This window comes from Embiotoca jacksoni, unplaced genomic scaffold (genome assembly GCF_022577435.1).
Source record: "Embiotoca jacksoni isolate LCO1_2020_lvr unplaced genomic scaffold, fEmbJac1.0.p SCAF_2, whole genome shotgun sequence".
Lineage (NCBI taxonomy): Eukaryota > Metazoa > Chordata > Actinopteri > Embiotocidae > Embiotoca > Embiotoca jacksoni.
The window spans coordinates 16419109-16435278 of NW_027185340.1; the positions used below are offsets into that span (position 1 = coordinate 16419109).

At 43.1% G+C, this 16170-nt stretch overlaps 1 protein-coding gene across 3 annotated transcripts in view; it reads left to right on the plus strand.

Moving 5' to 3' along the window:
* The first annotated feature begins 1404 nt into the window (after positions 1 to 1404).
* The window catches only part of adarb1b (adenosine deaminase RNA specific B1b), a 115152-nt gene continuing 100386 nt past the window's right edge, over positions 1405 to 16170 (plus strand). The window contains exons 1-2 of one of the 3 annotated variants that reach the window (XM_069154780.1): positions 1405 to 1521; positions 4641 to 4898. The gene's annotated coding sequence lies outside the window, so the exon portion shown is untranslated. The remainder of the gene's footprint in view (positions 1522 to 4640; positions 4899 to 16170) is intronic. The other 2 variants (XM_069154781.1, XM_069154779.1) reach the window with 2 other exon arrangements.

The following is a 16170-nucleotide window of genomic DNA, read 5'->3' on the forward strand; positions in this document are numbered from 1 at the left end:
ACAACGATTGCATCATTTAACTTGAGCTGCGACGGCTTGTAGTTTTTGAACAATACAAAGAAAATCACTCCTCGAATCGATCACTGGCAATACACAGTGCATAACAGTTACATTTTTGTCCAACTTTGATCCCAACTTGCTCTTACGTCAAGCAACAATAACTTAATGAGATAGAAGCTGCTGCAGTTTTTGTGGAAGTGGGACAAAAACAAGTGACAGCTTTACCCTTGTTTATGTTGGTTGTATATCGGCCACTATAGTAAATCATTTAGGATTACATTCTGAATTTCCACTGTACGTAAAAGATAAATGGCGATATTGCTGATGCTCACAACATAAATCTATTCAAATTAAAGGTATAACCATTTTCGGCCGTGTGTGAAAAGCTTGATGGCTTTTAGTTTGAAATGGAAAAAGGAATTCGCATTGCCATATGAATGAACTCTGGAGAAAGGACAGTGTGATTGTGTTGTCTTATCTATTTGATGGTAGCATTAATTCAGCAAGCAGTAGACATTTTTGGGAGGACAAACAACGTTATTCATCAAGAGTAAGATATTCTCATGCTTATGGTATATTTTGTGTTTAAACTGAATTGTAGCTGCAGGTGTTTTTGTTGACGCTAACATAACATCCATAGGCTCTGCACTGTCAGCTGGGAAACTGAGGACACTAAGCCCCGCCCACCTACACCGGAAACCAGACTGCCAATTAAACAGACTGCAGCAAATTCACGCAATGGAGATTTCGAGCATGAGCAGAGATGGATTTCCTGTATAGCATTTTATAGGCTACCCTGTCATAAATTAATTAACAATTTTAGACTGTGTAAAAACGGATATCTGTAAATGTTTTAGCAAATCGCAATCACATCCTGCAGGATTTGGTGTGTCTGTGACTTCCTGTACAGGCTGATAGTTGCTTTGAAACTTTCTGTTTTACAGAATTGGTTTATTCTCCATCCCCTTCTGCTTTGCGCCTGCACCAAGCCAGACGCAATAAATTCCCAAACGAGTTTCGACTCTTTCCAATTCGCGGTGCGTTTTTTTTTTTTTTTTTTGGTTTTCTTCATTTTATTTTGAAGCTCCCGAGCAGGAAGTTGCATATTGCGCGACGGCGAGCCGGCATCAGTGCGGTCGAACAAGGCCGAAGGAGTCAAAGAGGAGGTATCATCCCCGGACCGACGCTGCAAAGCGACTCCGCTCCACACGGCGGCGGTGATGCAGCGTTTCCCGTTACCAGCCACCATAAAACATGAAGCCGAGGAAGGGGGCCGACAGCAGGCTGTGAAACACTGCAGTACATGCGACCGTACAACCGCTCTCAAACCCCCCCCACCCCCCCGTGTTCTCGCTCTCTTTTTTTTTTTTTTTTTTTTTTTTTTTTTTTTTTCTCCCCCCTCTCCAACAACCAGCGACGGCACGGAGGAAAACAGACGTCTGTGTTTTGGTCTGAAGCGGCGGAGAAGATTTTACAACGTACCCGGGAACCTTGAAACGCTCCCGTCATCCGCCACAAGCCGTGAGTCGCCGTTTCTCTCGTTTGTTATTTTCGGGGGGCTGCGGTGGATGAAACAACGCTGATGTGGTTTCGGGTTCCGGTTGTGTTTATATAATATTAAGGCTGGTGATCCTCGCGGCGCGGCGCAGCGCAGCGCACACGTCGGGACTTCACCGCTCGACAAAAAAAAAAAAAAAGGACACGAACGAGTGCCCCCCCCCCCCCGTAATATTGCACGTCTACTTGTTTAAGCGTTTTTTAAACGCGCCTCGGTTCCGTGTGCTTTGCGCCGCTGTTTGGGATTCGCGGCTGTTTGTCGGTCGGTCCTCCGGGCTTCGCCCTGTCAGCGGTGCCCCCGTGAAGAGGTCCGCCGAGGAGACCGCATCATGATGTACAAATTAACTGTGACACCGTAATATCAAGGCTATGCTAGCTGCTGCGGCGACGCACTGAAGGGTTACGCGTGTGGAGGGTGGGGGGGGGGGGGGCATGCCTTCAAATCGGCTCTCGTCTTTACGCGCACGGTTGCAATAGTTATGTTGGGAGGGCGAGGAAGGAGGAGAACAACAACAACAACAACAACAACAAAAAACATGCGATGTAGACAACATGCAGTACAGTACAGTGCGGGAGGTGGAGGTGATGGTGGTGGTGGGGTGGGGGGGGGGGGGGTGGGGTGTCTCTTTTTCAGGCTGCTGTCCGGCAGAAGTAATTCACGTGCCAAAGTGGAAGAACTGGGGTTAGTCGTAAAAAAAAAAAAAAAAATCGATACCAATTAATCTGATTCACCCCCCCTCCCCCCCCCCCCGCTCGTAATTTAACTAAAAGGGGAAAAGCGAAGGGACGGTCAAATTGATGACAACGACACGCGATATATCGCCCGTTAACTGTGCGCACACACACACACACACCGGTTTGCTCGGCTCCCGGTGGTAGTGTGGTACCTGCGTGTCTTTTTCTCGTGTGCGCAAAGCACCCGGACAGTTTCCGATCCCAGCGCGATTCCCCCCGCGCACATCTTTCTCGGGTGTTTCGTGGAGCTCGTTTATCCCCAACCCCGCTGCCCTATACCTCTCTCTCTCTCTCGGGCGGGACGGTGCCATCGGTGCTTCAACATTGTGCGTGCAGTTCGAGTTGCGTCTCATCACGGCGCCGCTCGGAGCATCCTTGTTCCTCGTCGATTAAAAAGACGTGTGGATATTTAAAATATCGCAGCCCTGTCGGTTTTTTTTTTAAATTTTTTTTTTATTGGGTTGTAATTGAGGCACGTTAGGACTATCGCGACCCGTGATAGTTTCTTTGGCGATTAATTGTCATACAAATAATTGTGACCTAATGATTTCATTTTCAGTTTATTTTAGCCCACTATTATAATATAATGTGAATGATTGTTCAATATTATACACCTTATGAAGAAAAGGAGCTGTTTATTGGCTTTGAACATCGGAACGTATGAATAGAAAAAAAACAACAACATTTCTATCTGCCTTTTAGGGTTTGTAAACAAACTTGTCCTTGTTATATGATATGATATGACACAAAGGTAAATATACAAAAGTTTATGACTGAAATATACCCAGAAATGACTGATAATGACAGGCACCAATAATCAAAATAAGTAGTGTACTATGGTGACGCTAATTCTCTACTCGTGTCATTAAACCACAAACTAGTCAGGCCTCAAACGGCAGAAAACAATGTGGAAAATATGATAGTTTTGCTAATTCAATCCAGCTGTTTTTATACAGATGGAATTCTAACAATTGTGCAAAACTTTTGCGATTAGGTGTTTAAATCATTGCGATTTTGAGTTTTGAAAGGCCTACTCACACCACTATTATGTACCTTTATCATAGCCCTTTGCTAAGAGAAAGAACTTAAAATCAGTTTTCTATTTCATAAAAAGTCAGTAGTTGGTCCTTAGGGCAGATTTTTGATGTAAAGTTTAGGCGTTATCTATTGTAAGCGTCTATTCTGCCTGCGTTTGTGCAAGTTTTCACGTCACCGCCTACCTTCACATAGCTCCATAAATGTATGGCTCGCAGTTATATTCGTTCACATACAGGGAACATACTTGTGACGGCATAAACATTTTATGTTTGATCAGATTTGCATTCAACGACTCACATTTTCCATTGAACAATGCAACGCAACGTGGATTATTTTCTCAGAACAACAATGCCGTAGAAGCAATTTGCTGACGAAACTTGTTTTTGTTGAAAAAAAATGATGTGGAGTCTATTTGCAGCTGTGTGGGAAAAGCAATTAAGCTGATTTGCTGAGTTAAAGGAAGTAATTGAGGGTTTTTGCAAAATCCGGCTGCAGTGGTCAGCTAAAACAGAACATGGTTGTCGCAACCTTCGCAAACACTGATCAAAGCTAAGCTGAAAGGCCGACTCGACTAGGCCTTACTCTATATCTCATAAAAGTGCTGCAGTACTGCTCCACTTGCTGAAGTGAGAAGTTTAAAGAGGAGAAAAACGGCTTGGACCGGCCACTGACGGTTCTGTGCCAAACTGACCGGCGAAGAGTGTGCGAGTGTATGTTGGCAAAGTTCACTGAGTTCTGCTGCATTGTGCCCTCTTAAAAAGCTGCATGCAGCTGAGATGCTGCACCGGCAACGTGGATCCATGCAGCAGCAGCAGCAGCAGCAGAGAGGCTGCTTCCACTCACACTAATAAATCCTTGCTGGCTGTCTGCATACTCTCATTTCATGCTCCTGTAATGCAACAGAAAAGGGGGAACCCATCACCTTCACATACGTGACACGTGACGGCCCCCGTCATCGATCCATATATCCTCAGCCCCGTGTACATTGTCGTATGAACCCCGATGAAAGCACCATTGCTCATCATGGGGATGAGGCACTATAAAAAAGACTGCATTTCCTCAGGATTTGCGGGCTCACGGGGGCTGATGAGGATACACATTTGAAGAAAACCGCAGGGGCTCATGTCAGAGAAAAACAGCTCAATATTTCTCTGTTTCTCTGCAATTATAAGCCCAGATGAAATACACAATAGATCACTTTAACATGAGCTCTAAAGCTGATGAGGAACTTCCAGAAAAAGTGCATGTCTCACTTTCTTTTCTTAGTGTCTCTCTCTGTAAGCTTTTTTTTCTTTTTCTTTTTCTTTTAGTAACGGCCACACTGTCAGGGACTCTTGTGTTTGCAGACCAAGTTAACACCTGCCAAGCTCCAAATTTGGGCAAATTTCCCTACAAGAGGAGCACCTGCTAGACTGGCTAGCAACTGTTCGCAAGCAAAATATTTGAATGCTCAGGTTGGATGAAATGGAATCGCTGTGGATGGCTTCCTGTTCCTGAATGTATTCGCTTTCCCCAGCAGGAGAGTGCTGCCGCTCCAAGAACACATTAGAGTCTCGTCTTATTGTAAGGTCGGTCTAACAAATTTAAATTAATCTGACTTCACTCAGCTGTAAAGTGATTATACAATGTGTCATGAACAATTTCATAAATAGTAGTGAAAGCGAAAAGAAGCCGTCTGTCTGCAGGGAGATAAATGGTTCTCCAGATAACAGTGCTCTAATTACAGGGGGGATTTCCTCGTAGTGCGATTGTTTTACATATTTTTAGTCTAAAAGCATTTCGAGCTGTTTGAAATGAACACATTTATTAATAGAGGGGACCTCTCTTGACTTCCCTGGAACAGCTTATCACGCTTCAGCGACTATTCATCCTTTGTCCTGGGCACTTTTTCCTGGAAAAAAAAAAAAAAAAACACCAGGCATCCTGTTTTCTTCTGTCTCACTTAGCCACTGATTGAAGCAAACGGTCGGCTACTGTTTCATGGTGTTACGTCAAGCAGCCAGTCCTGTGTGACACTTAGCAGCCTCCGCAGCTTCCTGTCTCTTCTGTTTTTGAGTCGCCCCAAAACCAAACATGGGGGGGGGGGTTCTTCCTGTTGACATCAGTTTTTCAGAGTAAGGGATGCACGTGAGCTGAGCTGCCCTGTGAATGACAGGCCTGACGGCGCCAGCCGACGGCGTATTTGACGAGGTCCAAGTTCTGGAGCGAGAATCCGCTGTGGAGGAAGCACGGAGTCGTCGCGGACGTGGTGACACCGTCCAAATCCAACGGAGCAGGCAGTGCAATTGCTCCGACAAGAATAGTTTTGGGGGGAAAAAATACTCAATTGAAACCAGTTTTTCAGGACTCGAATCAATTCAAAATTGAATCATATGTAGTTGCGAGAATTAGACGGATCTGCATCCACTAAACACCAGATACAAATCCATAACTCCCCATTGTGCTACGCGAGTTACCTGTGCAAAATGCTAAGTTGAATTATTTGTGCTGAAACTGTTTTGCGGATGTTTGCTAAAAGAGGAAAATCAAGCCAAAAATATTTAAACAAAATATGAATATTTTATCGCAGCTCGCTCTGAACACTCACTGTTGCGCTCATGGCTGACTGCTTACCTAACTTCGCTCTGACAGCAGGCGTACCTGGATTTCTAGTTGCAGCCACGTCGTCTCTGCGTATCTCTACCGCACACGCACACGCACGTGCACACGCATTCACTGGGGACTCAGCGTGCTGCACTACTTTTCTTATCTGATGGCTCCTGTGCTGTTTGCTGATAGCGTTGCCATTTAGATTCGTTTTGGTCTATATCTGGTTGAATAAAGTGTCCCAACATGAGAAAGACGACATGTTCTTTCGCAACTGCACACATCCCAAGTTGAGGTTTCTTTTAACGTCGGACGGGTTTCGTAAGACGGGGCATGAGTAATAGCCACACAGGAAGACCTTTTATCGCCACCATTACCACCACCTGTGTTACGCCGGTAACCTTTCCATTCCAAAAGAACATCTGATGTTGTTAACAATTAATTGTCTTGATAAATATAAGATGACCTCCACTCTTCCAGAGCCTAATTTCCAGAAAACTATATTGTGTTACGTTTGGGCCGGTGTGGTACGTTGTTTAAAATCACCAGGTGGAACGATGCTTGCGTAATGAACACGCAAAACAAAACTCGATTGTGCTTTATGTGCCAACAGGGTTGGACTTTTTGCACTTTTTGGTACTTTACAGAGGTAGGTGGCAGCCTGTAAGAAGGAATGCATTTGTCAAGCATATACACAGTCAAGCATACCGCGCACTGACCATCGACTGTAAATTGGACGTAGTTCTTCTGGGTCTGAAAATGAGGCCGATGCGGAAGTGCTGCAATATCACCGAGAGCCTCCAGAAGTTGGCTCCAAAAAACCCTCCGTGTCCGTAGACTCCCATTCAACTTGTCTCATAAAATTCAATACATGTTGTCTGCGAGTTAGTTTGGCTTTGCCAGCTAAAGTCTTGTCCTTTTCATTCGTTTTCTGGGCGTCCAACCAAAAATATTTGCGTTGTTAATTAGAAAATAATCCTGAAAAAAGCCGTGTTTTCCGGGGGAGTTTGATTGACAGGCCTGTGGTGCAGTCAGGTCACGGCTGTCGGTGGGCAGGATATAGTGTTGTAGGGTTTCCAATCAGACCCCCCTTTGTCCAAATATGGTTCCATATTCTGGCTCCAAACCGCTCCGAACTTGCAAGATGTTGCCGGTCAGTATCCAAACTCGAGGCTTCATAACGGACGTTTACAAGCCAATTGGTGACGTCACTGTTGGTTGCCGCTTGGCACTGACCAAGATTTAGAAAATTTTTAGTCCAATGACACGGTCCTTTGCTTGGTCCCTGTCTTCACCTTTTCTAATCAAACCACACCCAAAGATCAAGAACAGTTTTGAGCGTAAAACTCAAGTTCTTGATTTCTTTTATAGTTTGATTGTTGCCAATTTAGTGATAACTATTTCATATCAAGCCAGGCTGTCATGTGGACTTGTTTAAAACCGTTTGCAGTGGTCCTTTCTGTAAAAGTTTCACATTTAACAGTCCTGCTCCCCAATGTTTCCACAACGAAGTAGGGCAGAAACCAAACAGATAATCATTTTCATTGATTACACTTTCACATGTTTCTGTTCCCTGATGTGAATTCTGCCGTGACCGTGATGTGTGTGGATGTGTGGGCAGGATCGAGAGCCTCTGTAAAAGCGCTTTGTACTACTGGCCTTGTGAATCAAAATGTGAATACAGTTTGTGCACCATGCAGTCCATGTCAATTTGACATCTTCGGCACAAAATAATGAGGCCACAGACGAACTTGCTGTTTCGCGTTTCACTGCGGCTGTCAAAAAATGCTGCAGTTGCCCGTCCAGTTCAAATTAGAATTGAAATTGATTTTGGACTTAATTTTACATGAGGGGAGAGTTCAATCAATTAACCAGTCCGTGTAAAACATGCTTCTAATAGATATTGTTTGCCCAGGGCTACTGTTACTAACCTCGAGCCTATAGTTACAGAGTTAAAGAGACTCTGAAAGGTATGAACTGGGCGATAATAAATGTTTGTCTACACAAGTTAGCATAAAAATCCTGCACTCATACTTCTCTGACATGTTTTACTGTTGTTAGAGAGTTGCGCTCGCCTTCTTTAACTTGAATTACAAGCTCTTCTGCTGAACCTCTGGAAAGTAAATGGTCAAGGGTGTAAATTGATCTATGGTGTATTGCACAGATATAATGATGGTTTGAACAAAGCTGTCTGTAAGGATTTGTGCTTCTATTGTACTTTAGACATGTTAGCTTTAGCCTGATGCGGGGTCAGATCTCGTTTGAAGTTCTTTAGTCATGGTGCCTGTGCAAACGGATATTTCTGGTATAAATACAAAATACATTTTGGATGCTTTACTTACCGTACTTAAAGCAGACGCCCGCTTACCTCGGTTGCAAAAACACAGCAGCATTTTTCTCTTGCGTAACGTACTAAAGCAACCTTGACCTGCAAGGCATGCTATGTTAGAGCACTTTGCATTTCAGAACAAAACTACAAAAAATAAGTACTTGGTGTTCAGATGCATTCACCCATTCCCCTTCACAATCTCATGCATTCTCAGCATTTGTGGATCACATGGGAATCCGGGTCAGGGGGTTGGCCTCTCAGAACCAGCTCTAAAGACAGGCTGTCAGACCACGTCAGAAATGAAGTGTGTTTACAGTCATTCAGAGCGAAAAGCCCACTGTCATAGAGAGAGAGAGAGAGAGAGAGAGAGAGAGGGGCCCGGCAGACACAGACTATGTGCTTAAGTAATCATAGACTTCTCACCAAAAGAAACAGAAGCTTAAATTGCGGATTTGTCTGTATCGATTCCTCGAGCCAGCAATGAGTATACTTCACCAAATGACAACAGGCTGTGATTTTGGAGGACGGAGTGAAGGTGGCGCGTGATCGCGGGTTCGTCCAAATAAAGCAGCACGACCCCGTCCTGCATGACTGAGACGTGGTGTACTTCCCCGAGGGGTGCCACATCAATGTCTCTCCGTCAGCCTTGTCATCGAATTCTGGCTGGCAGGAAGCCGCAGGTTGTGGCAATTATTCATGTGGCATACATTAAGATTGCGACACACTTGCGCATGCATAATGTACAACACTTTACTTTGGGGGAAATAGTAACCTTTTTAAAGGTGAAGCGTTATGTACTGTTGTGAGTGTGTACGAACCACTCCAGGTGGACTTAAGGACAGTCCGCACCTTTTTTAAGAGAATTTTGTAACTCCGTTTTGCATTCGCGGGAGATGAGTTCTCGGTGTAAACAGAAGAAAAGGGCTAATGCACATGCCAGACACGGTTAGCAGCCGAGCGTGAATGTGACTTTACAGTCAATGCTACACGCATGCACGCACACACACACACACACACACACACACACACACACACACACACATATATGTTAGCACCACATAGGGGAGGACACGGCCTCCATGTAACCAGTGGGAGTGCGGATGCTCATAGTTGACTGGACCACTCATCAAAAGAAAGGCCACGCGGGCTTGCCTGCAGGTTATTGACACATTTTAGGTAAACTTGTCTGTTTTTGCTTTATGAGCATGAATGTCAAATTTGTTCGTCATTTTTCATGAAATGCCAGGAAGAATAGTCAAAAAGGAAATGCAACATTATAAAATAATGTAGACAGAAATATGGCACAGAATATTTGTAGATAAAATATTTGCAAGTTATTGTACAATAGCTTTCCTGCAGTGTTGGAAATGATCTGTGTTTTGCTTATTACACCAAATGTTGTTTGGATGTTTTGACGTTACCATTTTGGTTGTTTCGGAGTGTGGCATTGAACACTGTCATGAAGGAGTCAGTGCTTTTAGGTGATTTGAATGAAGTATAGCTAAACTGTCTTATGCAATAGAATCATGCAAAACAAAAAGTATTTGAATTGTTGATGGGTCAGAAAGTTTATTTATGTTCTGTAACCTTTGCTGGTGCGAAGTGCGTCTGGCTGAATATTCATCCTCATGCTCCGCTGTACTTCACTTGTAAATGGTTGCACTCATTCACAGCTGCAGGCTTCCCACTTCAAATTCAACCTTGTGGTTGCATAGCTTCTTCACTGGGGTCAGTTAGTGCTATGGTGTAATGTATTTGATTGGTACTTTGTGACGTAAAAAAGCCTATTTGTCACTGTCAATGTTGATATGATGGCTCATAGAGGTCCATTCTTTGGTTGTTAACATTCTTTTTCTGTCGAGTAACTGAATCTGCACGTACAGTATTTTAATTGTTTAATTTTTTTTTTTTTTTTTTTTTTTTTTTTTTTTATAAAGCCTTGCCCAAAGAAGCACTGGAAACCCCCCACTTTCCTTCTTATAACAGTATCACGCCTTTTGGAAGATGACAATTTATTTTTTACAATTAAACTTTCGTTAATTGGAAGATCATCAGCGATGTTTATTTGTCCTGCACTTCCCTTTATCAATGGCATACTCTGCTTTACGTGCTGCATCGCTCTCCAGCTCCGACACGGCTAGCAGTGCAGATTGTGGGCGATATGGACGATGTTTGTGATTCCACCAGACATGTTGCAGCACATCCCAGAAGTATTTTTCCACTCCGCTAAAATAATACGTACCTAGTCTATTTTTTTTATGAAAGCTGCCTCAATCTGCACAGAGCAGATCAGCAGGGCAGGAACGACATATAGAATCTAGTCAATTCTCAAAATATACCGTCTTTGCAGACTCGCATAACTACATTCACGCGCCCCCCCCCCCCCTCTTATGGTTATGGCAAGAAGTGCCTTCACCTTCCAATAGGCATGTGAAAGATAGTTACAAAAAAATGACAAATTTTGAGAACTAATGTTTTTTAACAACTGAAAAACAGACAACTGAATTACTAAGTACAAAATAACAACAGCAAGCACAATCAAAACAGACCAAAAAAAAACCCCACTTATTACCGTAGTCTTCTTTCCCAAGTTAAAAGTAAAAAAAAAAAAAAAGTCTAGACTTGAAGAATCTTAGTCGATTGAGGGGTCACGGATTGATGACTGGACTCGTTGGCTTTCAGGGGGCAACATTATTAATTAAGGAAACGATATGGAGACTAATATATCACCAAAATCTGTTATAGTTATATAAACGCTTTGGAAACTGCTGCTCTTCATCTTTCCCAGATGCCGACACACTCTAATGAAGTGTACCTGTCATTGCCTTTGCATGAGCTTTTAGTAAATCCACAGTGCACTGGAGAAAAAGCCACATTGCCTTAGGGTATGGCTACAGTGGGCTGCCATGTCAGTGAGTACAGTCACTGTGTGTTTTTCCATCTTGAGCCGGCGTTGTGAGCATATGCACCAGAACGGAGAGCCACACAAAGGTGCACGTCATAGCAATTCACTGTGTGGGTATCGCCGCCGAAAACATGGATCGTGTCACGATGCGGCTCTACATATATTCACAGCGGATTAGGCCAAGCATATCAATAATGCAGGCCACATGGAGTAGCTGTGAAAACACTTTTTTCTTGTTTTATAAGCTCTCCTCGGCTCCTTGGCCCTGTGCTTTTATAGGAGGTACAGTCCGACGGTAAATCCTCTGCCTACGAACAACGACTCGCCCTTTAAACTTTTGAATGTCTGAAGAACGTCTGCGGCTGGATGAATGAATGAAGTGCTGCTCTCTTCCGCTTGGGTGTCTTTTTCATATTCATCAACCTTCGCCTTTTCCTTTTGTCCTCCATATTCTATGGAGCTCTGCAGGGCCCTTGGTGATACATCTAAATATAGAAGGAAAAAAGGAGGAGCAAGATTAAGGAAAACAGAGTGCCTTTTAGTGCGCTGTCCTGGCGAGCTCACTTCAGAGCTCCTGGTAGAAAGGGTTAATGATGCAAACATATAGGCAGTAGATTGTTTTTGTCTGGGCTTGACTGACTCGGGGTAAAGAGGTCGAGCCTCTGCAGTCTGAGATAGACTTCCTCAATTAACCACAACATCTTCTGGCCAAGGGCCCTCTGTGAGAGGACAGCCTTTCCAGCTCCTTGCTTTCTTTGTTACTATGGCGATGAAGTTTCAGAATTCAGCAAAAAGTGTTTTGTTATAGATACTGATAATAGGATTTAATGGTCTTTTCTCTCTGTTGTGGCTGGTGTAGGACTCCCTCAATACTCCTTTGAAATCTCATACCCGCAAAACTAAAGTACCTGTATAATTGCAACAGATGTGGCTGGACAATACAGCAATATATTGTATTGATATTGTGATGCGAGACCAAATATAATCTTAAATTGTGGTTACATGCAAGTCGTGTGTGACCAAACTGATTTTGAAAAGTGTCCAAAAAAAAAAAAAGAGTTCTTCGATTGGGACCCCCCCGCCCCTCCTGAAGGAAACGCATGTCTCGGTCAAAACCTGAGCAACCGTTTCTTTTCAGCTCAGTGTGAGAGTCTCTGCTGTGTTTTGCGGGCGCGTTGCAGGTCGCAGTTTCTGTCCTCTGATCTCTGTGTGTCACCCTCGGGGCGGAGCTCAACCTCTGCTGGAAACGACAAGGTGCCAAGCAGACACGGGTGAAGGAGACCAAAGGGAGATTGTCCACTCATCAATCGATTAAGTTGATAGCGTCGTTCTCTCTGACAGGTTTAAAAAAATAGATAAAAAAAAAAAAAAAAAAAGCTTCAGACGATCGCCAAATATACTTATACACCTGGCCGGCCCGCACAAGTAATTTTACATACGGGAAATGCTGCATATTGTGCGAACCTTCAGCGAGCTACTCAAGCACCAATTGTCATCCCTACAGTGTCAAAGATATTGTGATATTAGATTTATTTTATTTTTTTCATATCACTTAGCACAAGCTACAGTTTATTTTGTTTTAATTTTTTTTTACTTTTGGGTCAAACGCAAGTAATTAATCATGCACTACTTGGAAGCAACGCTCATTACTAACATAGATGCCTGCCATGATGATGATTGCACCATATATAGGCTGAAGTAGATAAACACTACATTTCACCCAATCCTTACACGTTTGTTTATGTACTCATAGTTTTGGAAAGGCAATTAAAAAAAGACGCATCGCCTGCCACAGCTCTGTGCATTCTGCTTTAGTATGTGGAAAAAAAATAAAAATAAAATACACTTGTCAGGTCTGTCATGCTGGGTTACATTCGCTAAACTATGACTGGATAATGAGCTTTTTTTTTTTTTTTTTACGGGAGGGGTTTAGCCAGCAAGCAGCCGGCGAGCAGTCAGTTAATGGCGGGGTCAGATCTTGAATTCAGCCAGTCCTGCTGATCAGTGCGTGAGGACGTCCGAGTCGGGTGTTTGTTGAACTGATCGAGATTCTGCAGTGAAGCCACACATGATGCTGAGGAAGGGGGGTTGCCGGGAGCAGAGCATAGCAGGTGCTGCCAGTCCATGGGGGCATATTTGTGTACTTTGCTCACTCAGTGGGAACATTTTAATTTGATCCCTTTGTTTCTATAAAACAGGTCAGGATTTGCTCTACCCTTGGGCAATTTGTGTCGCTGCTTGTAGAAGCTGTTGTAGTGATGCAGCAGTGGTGTGTTTTCTGAAACAGTCATCAAAAGTCATGCTCAGGTTTTTGGAATGTCTTAACAGCGCACTCTGTGTAATTGGTTTAATCACGTAGGAGGTGTTTAAGTTTTCATTTCGACTTTTGTCGGCACTCGATCGCGCAGTTTGAGGAAACGGCAGACCTGGAAACATTCAAGAAATAAAACCGTGCTATACCAAAGAAATCTTGCTCTGGTGACCGTGATATTAATCTAATGTTAAATCTTTCATTCTGAGAATAGTCGAGACAAGTCTTTCAGTTGGTGAAAAAAGTTTCTACGCCATGCAGCATGCTGCCTGCCACAGATAACGACACTATTGTTTTTTTAAGAAGTGGAAAATCCACGTACATCGCAGTGGAATGTCTCGTTTCCTGACTTCACACGGCTATGGTTGCAGGCCATTTACCCTGATCAACCAAATCAGGACAAGAAAGTATTAGATTTTACTCCTCATATATACCACATCATGCCTTCGTTTTAAATTTAAAAAAAAATGATAACTTAAAGTTTCCATTTTGGTAATTGCGAGCAGGATTGATTGTATGACACTTGACACGTTACAGTCATGTTGGATTAGGTCTGTTTTCATTTTAAAATATTTTTGGGGAATTCTGTTCAGTGCACTCTTCCATAACCATTTCCATTCAATGACAGGCACCTCTAATGACTCTCTAATTAATAGCCCAGAGCGGTGGAGGCTCTCAGACAATCAGTATGATTAGAACTGAGACTGATGACTAGTTTTTAGGTCTTTTACAATCAGCACACCCTGTTCTGATTAGTGATGTAGTGGTTTCCAAGAATCCTAACAAAACATTTTAGGCATCCCGCAAAATGAGAGTTTGACTTATGGTATTTGTGAAGTTTAACTCTTGGATAATTTGATAATAGTCTTTTTACATATCGTCCTTGAGACAATACAGAGAAATGACAGTTTTCCAATGTTCAGAATCTTTGAATGATCCATCCATGCAGCCACGCTAGCTGGGAAGTTCTTGGGATGTCGGTGTTGGCCGGTTGGTAACATGACAGTGGTTTGCACTGAAATATATCAGCTGAGATTTGATTTCTAACACATCCACATATCACAACTTATTTATACAATTCACAAAGATTTCCATTGTTGTACCATTTTGTTTCTTTTGCACATCTCCTGTGTAAAGTCTGCAGAATATGTGGCATGCGTCAGAGTGAGATGGCTTCGCTTTTATGTGTTATGTCACTTTTGGTTCTGTTTGCTGTGTCTCTAAGACCGCCGTTGTGCCTCGCTGTCATTCATTCAGCGTGGCGTAAACCTTGCAGAGCAGCACTCCTCATGCTGGGCAGTTTCACAGTGACATCATTGCAGATATCTACTTGCTTGTTGCAGTTTAAAGTGAAAACATTTACGATTAGTGTGGATCCACCTGGGCAGAAATATCGTACTTAAAGCAGACGCCTGCTTGAGTTCATTTAATGAAACTGCTTTCGTTCCTATAACTTGAAATGTGTCTGTTTAACTGAGCTCCAGTCATGTGACCTTGTCCAAAATGAACTTACTACCTGCACCCTTCAATGTGTGCGGTGCTCCAGCTCTCTCTGAAGAACATTAACTGCTGGAGCTGTGGCCTTGTGGCGATGTTGTCTGTCCGGGTACATGAGGAAGAATGACTGAACACCACTCTCGTCAATTTGCATCCAGTCATGATAAAAGGAGAATCCTCATAGTTATTATTCCAGTGTGAGACTCCCAGTATGGCCCGGCTGTTGACTAGTTGGGTGAACGCCTGCTGATGTTGTCAGTTCAGCGCTGGCTCTCAGCCTTTGACTGCTCATCTGACAAATGTGTCAGCAGTAAGATGCCCTGCAGTCAAATGATTGATTGAACTGATGTTCCTCTTTATTTCTTGTGTTGGTGTTTCTCTAGTGAAGTCAATGATTAAATAAAAAATAAATTAAAAAAAAAAGGGAATTATTTGTGAATCACATGAATCATCAGTGTTTTATTTCTCAGTTCGGAGGCTTCTATTGTGTCACTTTGGCTTCTTCCTTGTCAGTTTTTCATCTGCTCGTGAGCCTAAGAGACACCTCTCCCTCGACAAACGCCCGCACATTAACACACACACACACACACACACACACACACACACACACACACACACACACACACACACACACACACATTTGTATTCCCAGGGTTGAGAATTTTTCTTTCCAGGCAACACATGCTCACACTCAAGACCAAATGGTGATGAAAGACGAGCCTAAATTAGTATATTGTGCTGCACCAGGGCAGGTGTGACTTTTTAGCACCTCTTCCAAATCTTACACATTTCAAGTGTGCACTGCATGGTGGTGAACTTTTCATTAGCGGCTTTTTTTTTTCTCCCAGAAAGAGGCTTAAGTTTCCATCAACACCTTGAACAGCAATATGTGATTAAGTCTGCCCGTGTGTCCTTTGAGTTGGTTTGCACACAGCTTTTTGTTTTTCTTAAGTGAAAATCTCCTCCTTAAGTTTCCTCAAGAGTATTAGTGAGTATTAAATTAAACTCTTATTCCACTGGTTACGATCGTAGACTCAGTGGTTTACGTATTGATGTCATGCAGTGCTAAGAATTATTGGCCCTCAACTTAACGGCCTGAATCCAACAAGTATTTGGATACTTCACATTTTCAGCTTTGTTGTAGCTACAGGTGGTTCTTTGGGGACAAAAAGGATTCCAGACAGACATGCTTTTGCAAAACAAAACTAATAT